This window comes from Hetaerina americana, unplaced genomic scaffold, assembly GCF_022747635.1.
Source record: "Hetaerina americana unplaced genomic scaffold, ioHetAmer1.1.p SCAF_7, whole genome shotgun sequence".
NCBI lineage: Eukaryota > Metazoa > Arthropoda > Insecta > Odonata > Calopterygidae > Hetaerina > Hetaerina americana.
In genome coordinates this window covers 61,084,286-61,097,736 of record NW_027287316.1, presented here as the reverse complement: position 1 = coordinate 61,097,736, position 13,451 = coordinate 61,084,286, and positions in this window count along the sequence as shown.

Here is a 13,451-nt window from a genome sequence, read left to right as displayed (position 1 = left end):
TTTCGGGGACCGCTCTGCAACGGAGTGGGGTGGTGGGGAGAGCGCCCTGTGACGGCGGATGACGCTCGCATCATCTTAACGGTGGTAATTCATTTGCTATCGCCCAGCAACAAAGCCACGTGACTGCAGGCCGCGGCTCAAATTAATGACCTCATTGATATTACTTTGCGTCCGGCGACTCGACCCGAACGAGGGCATCTATCTCAATTCTTCCGCGGCCCCGACATAGCCACCGCCAAACCTGATACTGATGAACCTTAATTATCCGTTAATTTGAGGGACGGCTAAGGGCCGGCCCAACAGAAAAGTAATGTCACCGAGGGAAACAAACGACCAGGGGAAGACGAAATGGTCCACGCTTGCCATAAGGTCGAAGACTTGAAGACCACGGATGATGTTGGATAGAATCTTTTATAATTCAATTTCAGGATTAGGAAACGAAGTTTTGCCTAGTTTTGGTTTGAGAAGACTTTTGAGGATTGAAGAGGTTATAGCAATGTAACTTCAGACTTCCTAATTCGTCTCTCCAAAAGCCAAGCTTTTCATACTCTAATTTCTAGTTTTATCACCTAAATATAGAGATCCATTCTTTCTCTGAACTATGGCCTAGCAATTTCTTTAGTTTAAACGTGGACAAGCTAACAAAAGCTTAAGAAATATCTAACTAGAAGAGTAATGGGTAAATGTGATGAAAATGTCAAAGAGAAATGTTATCTTTCGCTGGTTAGGCTTCATTTAGATAATGCTGAAGAGATATAATAGAATATATTAGAATATCCTCACGATGTTGGATTGATTGCCGAATTGGATCGCTTGCAGCGTAGAGGAGCAACATTTGTAAAACGTTGTTATGATTAACTTAGTAGGGTATCCAAAATATTAGAGCTGCTCGGCTGGGAATCACTCACAGAGAGAAGGTTAATTACAGATTAAATCTCTTTCATGAAAGTACGTCTCTTTAGTAGTGATGTTGAAAATGTATTATTATCCCCATCATACTACGGTAGGAGAGATCATGTTAGTAAAATGAGGGTGATTAAGTGTAGAACATATGGATTTAAGATTTCATTTCTTCCACGCACGCTAAAGGATCAGAAGAACATTGTCCGACCGAGGTATGGTCTGAAGTGAATTCACCCCTTGTCACACACCCTAACGGTGGCTTGCAGAGTACTAAAATATCTAAAAATTATCCATCTAAAAATGTTTCCAATCTGACCAGCGAAGTTTCACACCCTCTGAATATAGCAAAAGAAAAAAAAACTATTGCCCTCGCATTTACAATCCAAGGCACATCATTCTCGTGCAGGTGCTCGAATTTAAATTTCAACGATATGCTAGAAATTACTTAATTTTTGGCTTCCTGTTTGCAATATTATTATAGGTACTGGTAGTGTAAAGGCAATTCACTAATTCAAAATTGTTCGTCATACCCGTCTTCATTTAGACATTTTCATCACTAGAATATATATTTTTCATCGAAGGTCGAAAGTCGCAATAAATATATAGCAAAGCTCGTATTTACATAGTGACGCCTGCGGAATCGACAGTTGAATAACGCAAGCCGATACAAGATACAAACCTATTATAAACATATTTTTACGCGTATTGTGCAAACCTTTTAAAATATAAACAATAAATTCACTCACCCTTTTGACGAATCGCTGAAGTGATAATATATATCTGTCTACAAAGAATGGTGGGCCAAGACATTTTAACAATAAAAATGGTAATATGAAAAGTTTTTTTAAATGATGAATTCTTCAAAAAGTTTAGAATGTGACAAATTACTTTTGTTGAGTCCTATCACGCAACAAAAGACCCATAGACACTAGTACTCAATGCAATGTACTTATTTGTCATACATATTATGGAAAAGTATATTTTTTCTCATGAAATATATAGGTATCTATTAAGTAGTATAAATTAAGTGCCTTCTTTAACGTAACCGAATGAAACACGTGATTTTATGGTAATGCATGGAAATCGAATGCAAAATGGCGAATTACGCTCTGTCCCTTGGTTATTCCTCCAATGTTCCTCGGATATAAATGCAATTTCCTAGATCTTTGTGCGGTCGTGGTTAATGCGATCTCAGAAGCCTTCGGATCGGAGAGGTTGACCGTAATCGTGTCGCCTAAGGACGAGCGGTTAAAACCCTTCCGAAAGCGTGTTCTGAAGTGGACCTTGCTGAGGAAAAGGGGATGGGATAGAGAGTGGGTACCCCCAGAGGAAACGGCCCCTCATGCATAACCCAGGGATGGAAGGGGAAATTAAAAAAAAAGGTTTTTTTAGAATATCGATAAAAGGGACAGTGGTGAATGAGACGATGAGGACAGTAAGGAACGAATTGATAAGTTAGAGACTAATTTTACGATACCACGGAATCCACGAGTATTGTCACATTAACCTTTATTTACTCAATAAATAGAGCAAATAGTAGCACTCTAGTGGAGTCGTTCAAAGATATGAAATACCCAAAAATATGAGAAATTCACCATAAAAATGACAGGCATCCCTTCAAAAGAAAATCATCTTTCGTGCCGAATAATTCTTGTCAACCATTTTCCCATTTTTCCACGGTCCAAGGTACCACAATTCTACGCTTCGCGCATTTGAAATGAACGTTTGATCATTGAATTATATTTTTTCAGCCTTTTGCTTGCCTCATTCATCTTGAAAAGATGGTACAGTACAATTAAAACATTAAGCTACCTCAGATACACTTCAATTTAAAGGACCTCTGTTTCACTGGATGGTAAATTGATTATTTCAGCCTTCATAGTGTTAAAATTAAGTTTAAATGGGCAAAAATAATTATTAAATAATTTAAATAAAATATTTAATGGCAAAATAGGCATTTGGAACTTCATACTGTGCCAAAATTTCAATGGGCAATGTATCTTACTTAAATCCTTGCTTGTCAATAGAGGCAAAAATTATATCGATATGTTTTTTAGGCTCATTAAGAGAAGGATTTGTAATTATGATTGAGATCGAAACAGACAAATATATATTACTATTTATTTACCTATAATCATTAACATAAGTTTCGATATGGTAACATCACCTTCAAATTTTCTGTATACGAATTCCTCCTTTTAGAAAGAAGTTAATTATTCGTCAAAGTTAATCTGGGAAAGCACCAATGTCAAAGTATAAAAATCATTCCCCTCGACTGGGATTTTAGTCAAAGCAAATGATTTAAAAATTTTAGCCTTTGTGCTTTTATGCTTATTAGCGGATGACTACGTTAAAATTCCTGTCGCGAAATCTCCCGGTATTTTTAAATTTTATTTTGAGGACGTTTACGTGATATACTAAGTTCTGGGCATGTTAATACTCATATGAGATTGGTAATTTTAGGTTTGACTTAGTGGAACTTATTCATTAAGGGAATAAAAATTAAAACTTTGTTTATTCCGCATAATGTGATAATCTTAAGTGTAGAATAGATAGATTTAAGATGTCATTTATTCCACGAACTATAAGGGATCAGAATAACATTGTCTGACCGCGGTGGGGTCAAATTTGGGTCAAAATTAGTCTGGTGTGTATTCACCCCCCGTCACACACCCTAGGAGTGTGCTAAAAGAACTAAAATAAATAATCTTACGAACCGGGACCTGAGAATTATCCTATGTATTGAAACCCGTGTCGTGGGATTAAAAAATTATGTGGAATTAACAAAGTTGCAATTTTTTTATCCTTAATATGAGATGTTTACTCAAAATTTGACGTGCGTTTGGCATGACTAGTCGAATTTAGTGGCAAAATCATAGTTATCATACTTTCCGCATCCAACGAATAAAACTCGACGTTAAGCACATTAAATCGTGTTACGGAAGCTATTCCGCGTTTATGGTTATGCATCGGATATCGTGGATGCACGCTCGCACCACAAAAGGTGAGTTCATACGTAAATCGCCATGGCTGGGGGATTTTTTTCAGTCGGACACGAGGGTGAGCGGAAGGGAGGTAGGAAGGAAGAGCAATCGAAGGATAGCTTTTCTTCAACCTTTAGGTCCCCTCCCCATCCATTTCGCCTCAATCCGTTTTTTATTATTTACTGCCCAGACCTCGGGCACTATTCTCGTTGCAGGGCGATGTGGTTGGATTCCTCCGCAGAGAAAACTAGTCTGGCGTTATGACGTCCTACTTCCGTGAGGGAAAAATGAAATACATCTATCATCAACTTTTTAAGGCTCCCGGAAAACCGGAGCCCTTGACGAAATGTCACTGGGCAAGCTGGGTACGTGAGCAATAGCGTCGTAAGAAATGGTAAAGTTCAGTTGCCAACAATTTCTTTTCAACCTTCTACGAGGACTATTAAATTAATAGTAAGCATAATATATTATTCACGTAAGTAATTGTGCAACAATTTATGAAAAAATATCCTCCTTACTTTAAAATTGATTGTATCCTCCCTTTAAGCATTATTGACCGTCTTCCAACTGTCCTACAGGGCAGAAAAGACTCTGAATAAGCTTCTGATAACAACATAGGCCTTCGGATGAAGATATGATCACGAGAAAGCAAACGTTTCTCTGCATTGTCACGTGTTAATTAAATCATAGACATAGACAAACTGAACATCTTTCCAGATGCAACGGTTACCAATAACGCAATACTGAAGTGAAATCTAAGAACGTGTGCCACACGTAAATTAATATATTAATATAATAATTATTAATAATAATATTGCAAAAAACTAATCAATAAATGATAACATTAAATTTTGTTTACTTAATTATTTGAATAAAACATTTATCATCACTTTTCATTGGACAACCCTGTTATAGTTTGCGACAAATTATTCATTTCAAAATTAAAACGTGACCAGTAATAGTTCTTAATTTAGGGAAATAAGTCTTTTTCTGGGAAATCACATGATGTATTCGGAGTTAATACAGATTTCTAGCTCATATACGAAATGTCATATTTGAAATATTGATATCGATAAGGTGGTCGACTAATGGCAGTAGAGGGCTTGGTTATACTGTTGGAAATTACAAAAGAAAAAATACTGGCCACTCGGTGATTTAACCAGTATCTTACTTACGAGTTTACGTATCTTATCTCTGCGGGAAAAATATCAAGTTGCCGCGATAATTTTGATTTCTTCACGCGAGCGTATCCGTTTAAACAGCGAAACTTGATTATTTATTTTTGCGATGATTCAGTGCAAAGAATATCGTATGAAATGCGTTAGGGAATTAGATAATGTACCATTAATTAATCACGAGGCACTAAAAATCCCATATTGTTTCAATTAATAGAGAAAAGTTATTAATTCCCCGAATTCTGAAGAAAATGTCACTTTATATTCTATACTTATTTTCCCTGAAATACCTGTTTTTATAATTGCATCCAAAGCAGTATAAAGTAAATAGAAACGATAAATAATAATTGATATAACTCAATAAAGACTCATAATTACATATCATTAATACATGCATTAGAGTTTTAATATTTCACCATATTAATTAATATTTCAGTAAAAATATTCAAAATATGTTTTAAAAAATTGACATTAGCTAATTCATAATAAAAGCATAAGAGTGCTAATCCCCAGATATAAACCCTTTTTTCACCATTATCTTTTTCTTGAAGATAAATTTTGCCATAATTAAGGATAGTAATTATCCCATTAGTTTTATTAATATTGCGCATTAGAGAAATGCATTTTATTTGATAATACACCACATTCACCAAACCTTATGAAATTAACTATTACACCAATATTCGAGTGCTAACACGACTATAGAAATAATTATTCAAAACAGTAGGAATATATGACATTGAGAAACGATTCCAAAATGTGTAGATGCTTCGGGTTGGCGGCCCAGAAATGCATAGTTGAAATTGATGCGAATAAAGATCGTATTTGCCATTTTCTGGGATATAACCATCCCGTATCTATAGACCATAATTTTTTTAGATCAACGTGCATCGCATGAAATGGAGCCCATTTTTGTCGTAGTGCTTTCGTCGACAAGCAGGGAAGAGAATTCTAGAACTCAATTGACAACATGGGTTAGAATGAGAATTTCATTACCTACCTAACTTCAATGGGTCAAAGTGCCTCGCAACTCCTACTTTTTGCTGAAATTCCCCAGTTCCACTTAAAATTAGGAAATTATTCTGCTCATCGACTTAATTTTTATTGAACTGGATGATTTGTTTCCATGAAATCCGGATTTTTTATCGAAGAACCATTGAACTTTTCCAATATACTCTCGACATGAAATGCTAAGCAAATTCTGGAAAATCAGAGTTCGAGGAAAGCAAAACCGACCATCAACTTCTTTCTTCCCTGGGTATCTATGACCACATTCATCATGATAGCTGAAACTCATTAACCACATATTACTTCCTCCTTCAGTTCTTCGTACCAGTGCTTTTAACCAAATTACATGCCTTCCAAGAAGCCCAGGGACTGTACTTAACTTGGTTAAAATTCTTTCCATTCATCGTTTTACATTTGAAGTGTGTTCAGAAAATAACGAACATTTCTAAATTTCGCAGGTTTGGGGAGTCCAATTGCCAATTTTTTTTATTATGTTGGTAGAAACGCCCCTTAAGTATGATAAAATTGTCAGATGTGTTCATTATTTAATTTTTCTTTGGCAGCCGTTAAGTTTAGTTGTGCTTTTATGAGCTCGGCGCTTTTCGTTGTTTTAAAAAAATGGACCAAAGAATTTGTATACAATTTTGCATAAAAAATGAAATGAAAATGTAACAAATTGAGTGAAATGTTAATAAAGGCCTGTGGTGAGCCTGCTATGAGTGAAACAAGAGTTTGCGAGGGGTATAAGCGTTTTCAAGATGGCCTCGAAGACGTTGAAGATGACGAACGCCCCGGACGCCCCAGCACATCAACAACCGATGAAAACGTGGAAAAAGGGAAATAAATGGTTATGAATGATCGCCGAATCACAACCAGAGAGAAGTCGCTGATGATGTTGGCATGTCAATTGGCTCATGTCATGAAATATTTTCGAATGTTTTGGGCATGAAACGCGTGACAGCAAAATTTGCTCCAAAATTTTTGAATTTTGAACAAAAACAGCGGCGAATGGAAGTTGCTCAGGAGTCACAAAATGAAGTCAACGACGATGCAGGAAAACTGAAACGTGTTATAACAGGTGATGAAACATGGGTTTACGGATATGACGTCAAAACTAAGTCTTGATACAAATTCTTTGATCCATATTTTTTAACAAACGAAAATCACCGGGCTCATAAAAACACGTCTAACCTTAGCAACAGCCACAGAAAAAGTGAACAATGAATATAGCTGAAAACTTTATAATACTTTTTATTATTATGCGTAACAGCATAATAATAAAAATTGATATTCGGACTCTCAAATCCCCTGAAATTTAGAAAGTCCCCTTATTTTCTGAACACACCTGGTATTTACTGGTGGCTAAAAATTAAGAACAACTTAATTTTTGATGTTGCATATCTGCTGTTGAATCGTTCCATGCCAAACATCCTGGCGGTGTCTTGCAGGGTGCCATGTAGGAGAACTAATTCTGGCTCGCTCTCAATTCCCGAGAGGCGCACAGTATGAAAGCGAAACCACGTGAAATAAACAGCGCGAATAATTTCAAATTCAACACAGGAGACTATCTTTCCCCCCCCCACCTTCCCAGCATCCCCTATGAAATCACTGAGGGAATCTACGCAGCATTGCTATTCCGGAAAAGGGTTTATATATGTATATTATTTTTTCGACTTTCGTTCTCACAGTGTCGTGCCAAGAGACGCAAAGGTGGGCTCCGTGTCTGCGCAATGGGGAGAGTCGGATAGAGCTCCACGGAAAGAGAACAAGGGCGTGATACGCTCGATTCAAAGCCTCGCGCGGGGGCGAGGGGGAGGAGGAGGGAGAGAGTGAGGGTGGGGGGGGGGGTGCGCGTGGGGGGGTGCTGCGACAATCCCGGGGGAGGAAGGTGCTCACGCTGCCTGGGAATTCCGAAAATCACGCAAGCCAAGGGCACGCAGGAACAGTTCAAGGCTTTGACCCTTGCCATATCTAATGCTCGGCGCGGATGAGACCGTATGTTTGTGTGTGTGCCCAACAAAGCGAAACTGCTTTTAGCAGGCTCGGTAGACGGGCTGAAGTGGGCACGAAAATGCCTCCGTCGCCCAAGGAGGCGCACACGGCCAGAAACAGAATTGTAATGAAACCATTCGTACGGCAGTCCGAGGGTTGAATTAAAACAGTCCTGTTCGCCTTGAGAGGTGAAATCAGATTTTGTTCTAAAATTGTATTTTAAAATTCGATGTTATCTATGAAGTCAACAATTATCCTGCAGATTGGTACCTATGGTAGTGCTATTAATATAGATTAGGATATGATAAGTAGAATATTCATATATTATTATAGGATATGTAATATACAGTATTTCCTATTTTAGCTAGTTCACCTTCAAATCAAAACCCTGAGTTCCAAAAACTTAGGAAAAGAATGAGTTTTAAGGAGTTGTAGCTGTTTTGAAAGCACAAGATAATGAATAAATTTATTCGTTGATACTGAATTTTTTTGCATTACATAAAAATGGATGATATAAATCACTTCATTTCCATTAAAATTATATAGGGTAAAGATACGGGTGCATGTCTTTTACAGACTAACTATTTAGGTCATTGTGTTGATACTTGGTTACTTATGGAAAGAATTTGACAACGCAAACAAAAAAGAATGAATGATCGTAGCATTTTTCCACTCGATAAAATTTTTATTATACGACCGGTTTTCGATGTATTACATCATCATCAGGTTACCTGATGGTGATGTAATACATCGACACCCGGTCGTAAAATAAAAAAGAATTATCTAGTGGAAAAGTGCTACGATCAGTTATTCATTATGTTCGACTTCCACCACATCACACCTGAAGCTACTCAATTTGCAAACCAAGAAGCTATTTTATTTTGGTGCTGCTTTTCTTATAAAAGAATTTATTCCAAGTATTCTTGGAATATTTGAGACATCATCTTTTTTTAGAAAAATATGGCATGGTACGGAGAGTACGTAGAATGTGACAGCAATAAAGGCATTAGCTATTAGAAGGGATTCGATCACAGATACGCTAATTAAATTGGTTAAAGAAAGGTTAATTATTTTAATATTGGACGCATTGCTTGATTCGTAATCTTTTTTCCAAATTAGAGTAGCGGTTTTTCAGAGGGTATGGCGAAGAATGGAGGAATATGCTGGATAAAGAGGAGTGCAAGTGACGAAGTCTTATATATACAGGAGAGAGGCGGTTGCCGATGAAATTCGAAGAGGAGAGAAGAGGTGGGTGAACGGGATGGTGAGAGGTGCTGCGATGCATAGAAAAAAGAAGGTAGAATGCTGGGCAGTAGGAAAGAAGGGTTAAAGAATAAGAAGAGGAAGAAAATTTCCTTTCTGACCCTATGAATGAGGGTCGAAAAAAAGAACTGTAGAAGAAAATAATGTGGAACAAGTTAGAAGAAGTCAAAGCAAAATTTATCACGTGGTTCTTGTTTTCAATCTTCCAAAACGTAATATACGTGTGGCGATTAAGTTCAAGGGTCTTCTGATTTTTTATGAAAAATTACTTACGTCAGGTAGTTTAAACTTCTCTTACTTCTCAAAACAAACTCCCTGAAGGCGCACACCTTTTTTAACAGCGTCAACGCCATACTTCTACAGTATAGCCGCCGTGAACACTCTTGAAATGATTTCTTTTGCCCACTGGAAAAACCGGCTGGTCCGTGTCCGAGGAATCTTGGGTTTCTTTCTACGCGACGACCTTCGGCCTTCTTTGAATTATCAAACACCCTCTAACTCACATCTTGCACACATTTATAATACCATTAAAACATTTCTCACCCAATTTTCGACAGTAATGAAACAACACCAGTGGAGGAAACGGATGATTACACGCCATATGTTCTTTAAATTTAAACGATGCAATTTTCAATATTGAAAACGATTTCGAATCATCCAGAAGCTATGCAAAGTCGGTATATTATATGAAATAGAAACCTATGGACTGTATTCATAAAGAGTGACTGCCTATTTTAAAATCATTCACATCGTTACAACTTCTTTGAGTACCCAAATAAAATTGGAAAATTAAATTCATCTATTGTAATAGTTAAATCAATATTGCGTGCGTGTCATATTTTGAGGAACGATACATTAGGAAGGTAAAGAGAGAAAAGGGACGTGAGCAGGCGGAACTATAGAGGAAGACGCGATGGATATTTGAAACAGATGGAGATGGAAGAAAGTGCTCAGCTTTAACAAAGCAATTGGACATGAGAAGAAAAGGGGAACATAAAAACAGTTCTGGTGCTGATGACTTTCGGTGATGATAATATATGGTTAAGGAAGAAGTAAATCAGCTGACGTACAACTATTATCTTTAAAAACCTCTGCATATTCATAGTGCATGTTTCTTAAACGCTAATCTTTAGATTGGCCATGAAAGGTTAGCGACAGCTTGAAGTGAGGTTGAGCGGAAATGTACAAGAATGATATTTGTTTCATTAAACTAATTTCAATTCAAGTGATACTTTTCTTAATGCTCAAAAAATATTGCGTAAAAATATGTCACAAACATATTTACCCGGAAACAATAAATTATAACATTTCTGATAGCTTCTGATATTTCGTCTTATGCACCAGAGAGGTTAGCAAAAAAGTAATTTAAGTTGAATCACATGAAACTGTTGCATTGAAATGCACATTAGCGGATGACTCCGTTAAAAGTTACTGTTGCAGCATCTCCCGCAATTTTTTTGGAATTTTTCAAAGTAAAAACACCATAAGTGTTTAAAGTTGGCTTTAACCTCGTGGACTGTGGCGCCTTGCGCACGACCACGAATGCCTGTGACATTGTATGTACGGTATTTCGTCACAACATCTTGTTCCTTTAAAAGCCCCAAAAATTTCAGAGTTTAAGAGGACGCCTCAGTAGCTTAAGTGGCTAAAGCACTCGACCGGATATTGAGGGATCTGGGTTCGAATCCTAGTCAAGGCGAATGATTTTTACACTCTGAAACTGTTGCACTGAAATGCACATTAGCGGATGACTCCGTTAAAAGTTACTGTTGCGGCATCTCCCGCAGTTTCTTTGGAATTTGAATCACATAATATGAATAAAATAAACTGTTTTGTATTGTAGAAACAAAGTTATATGTAAATAGTGCAAGAGAGGCATGGAGATGGAAGAAAGTGATCAGTGTTATAGCTGTTAAATGGTAGCTCTCTACAAAAAATATGGACATACGTCGAAATTCATAGTTGATTAAAGAAAAAGTGTTCTTCAGAGTAAGCATATGAAAATTATTCGTCGTGCAACTCGAGTAAGGTATTGAAAAAAAGAAACAAAAATAAAATGAAATGAATTTCAGTTTCCTACAAGTTCATCTATCTCACATAGGCATTGCCTTCTCATCTGTATTGAATTCAACGTTCCCTACAACATCCCTCTCCTGCAGTTCATACCTCCCTTCCCCACATAATAATCGCGTGACATGCGTTTGCCTTAACTTCTCCTCCAGGCTTCAAATCCACCACGATGCAGAATATGCCCGAGAGGCAAATCTCTTACGCATAAACGAGCACCTTATCCTGAATCTCCATATGGTTCCCTTAAATGAAGCACATATCGCTGTAATTTTCATCTGTCAATTCTACTTTTGATGGGTTTTAATAATAAAACAAAGCACGAAAAACATCATGAAAGGCTTAATAGCCTATGAAAGGTTTACTGAGTTAGAGGTCAAGCTGTAACTCAGTTCAAGGTCGGAGGAAGAGGGAGAACGAGAAATGCATTGAATGCGGCTGTGGAGTAACACGGAAGGAGTTGAGAGTAGAGCGGGGAAACACACAGCGTTATAAAATGGGATTGAGAAGGCCTGTAACACATATATTCTGAAAAGCAAAAAAGGCATCCGGTTGTGATGGACGTAACGCTGAGATTTGAAAAAATAAAGAGTTTAAATAGGAAGTATATTCTTAAAAATAAAATGACGGGAGGGAAAGGAAATAATGAAATTCTATGGCTGGTAGAGGAAGAGACACGGCGGTTGGAAAAATTTGAAGAAGTTAGGACAAGTGGATGCAGGAGATACTCCAAGGCAACGGTATGCTGAAGACGGTAACGCGGGGGAGGATACTGAGAAAGCGACGTAGATGGTGGAAAATAATGAGCAAATTGAAAAGAATTTAGAGAGATAGAAAGTATGCGGAGTTAAAGAATGATTTATTGGAATATCTAGTTTCGGCTTTAAAAATATTTTGTGTTACATTAGTGAGAGCTTATATATATATATATATATATATATATATATATATATATATATATATATATATATATATATATATATATAAAGGAGAGTGTTTGTTTGTATGTATGTAATTTGTTTACTTTTTTGCTGTCATAGAAACCATTTTTCCAACTATGCCAGCAGGATACTTTTGCAAGAACACTATTGTATTCAGAATTGCCGAGATATTATACGTGGAATACATCAAGGAAAGTCTTTTGTAGAAGAAAATTGGGCAACTTTGATCCTGAGAATAATATTTATTCATGTGACGCATTGGGCCGAGTCTACACAGTCCATCCTAACAACGCCGAATGTTATTTTTTAAGAATGCTTCTACATACCATTAGAGGACCTCGCTCATTTGCAGAATTAGGAACGGTAAACCGAGAAATATGTGAGACATTCAGAGAAGCTTGCCAGAATTTAGGGTTGCTAGAAGGAGATCAACACTGGGATGACTCATTGGGAGAGGCCAGTTTGATTTCTCTTCCAGGACGAATCCGAATTTTGTTTGCCGATGTGGCGGCGCAAGGAGAGCAGACGGAACGCACGGTGGAACTTATTTGTTCCAAGTTCCGGAAAGTACCACCAGGGGGACACGGCGTCGGTACGAGGGAGAAAGGTGGACGTCGGGCGGGAGAGTCAGTCTGCCGCGAATGAAGAAGCAAGCTGTACGATCGCCCTCTGTAAATCCGTTTCGATAATAAACCCGTTGAGTTTAACGCTCGAGTGTAATTTTTCCTAACGTCCACTAGCGTAGAAGGATACCCCTTCATTGGTGACCCCGACGTGATCACGCGTGAGCTAAGGTTTGCATTTTTTTTTCGTTCTGTGACTTGAAGCGCCACGTGGTGCAAAATGCCGCCTCCAAGCAACGGGTCGGAGGAGTCAATCGTAAACAGAGTGACGATGCGAGTTCCACCTTTTTGGCCAGAAAAGCCGGCTCTATGGTTTTCGCAGCTGGAAGTTCAGTTCTCGCAAGCGGGAATAACGAGTGAGGCGACGAAGTATTCCCACGTGGTCGCCCAGTTAGACAATCGCCACGCGCTGGAAGTGGAGGACATTATTGTGAATCCCCCCAGGGCAGACCCATACCAGAAGATCAAGGAGGAATTAATCCAACGACTCTCCGT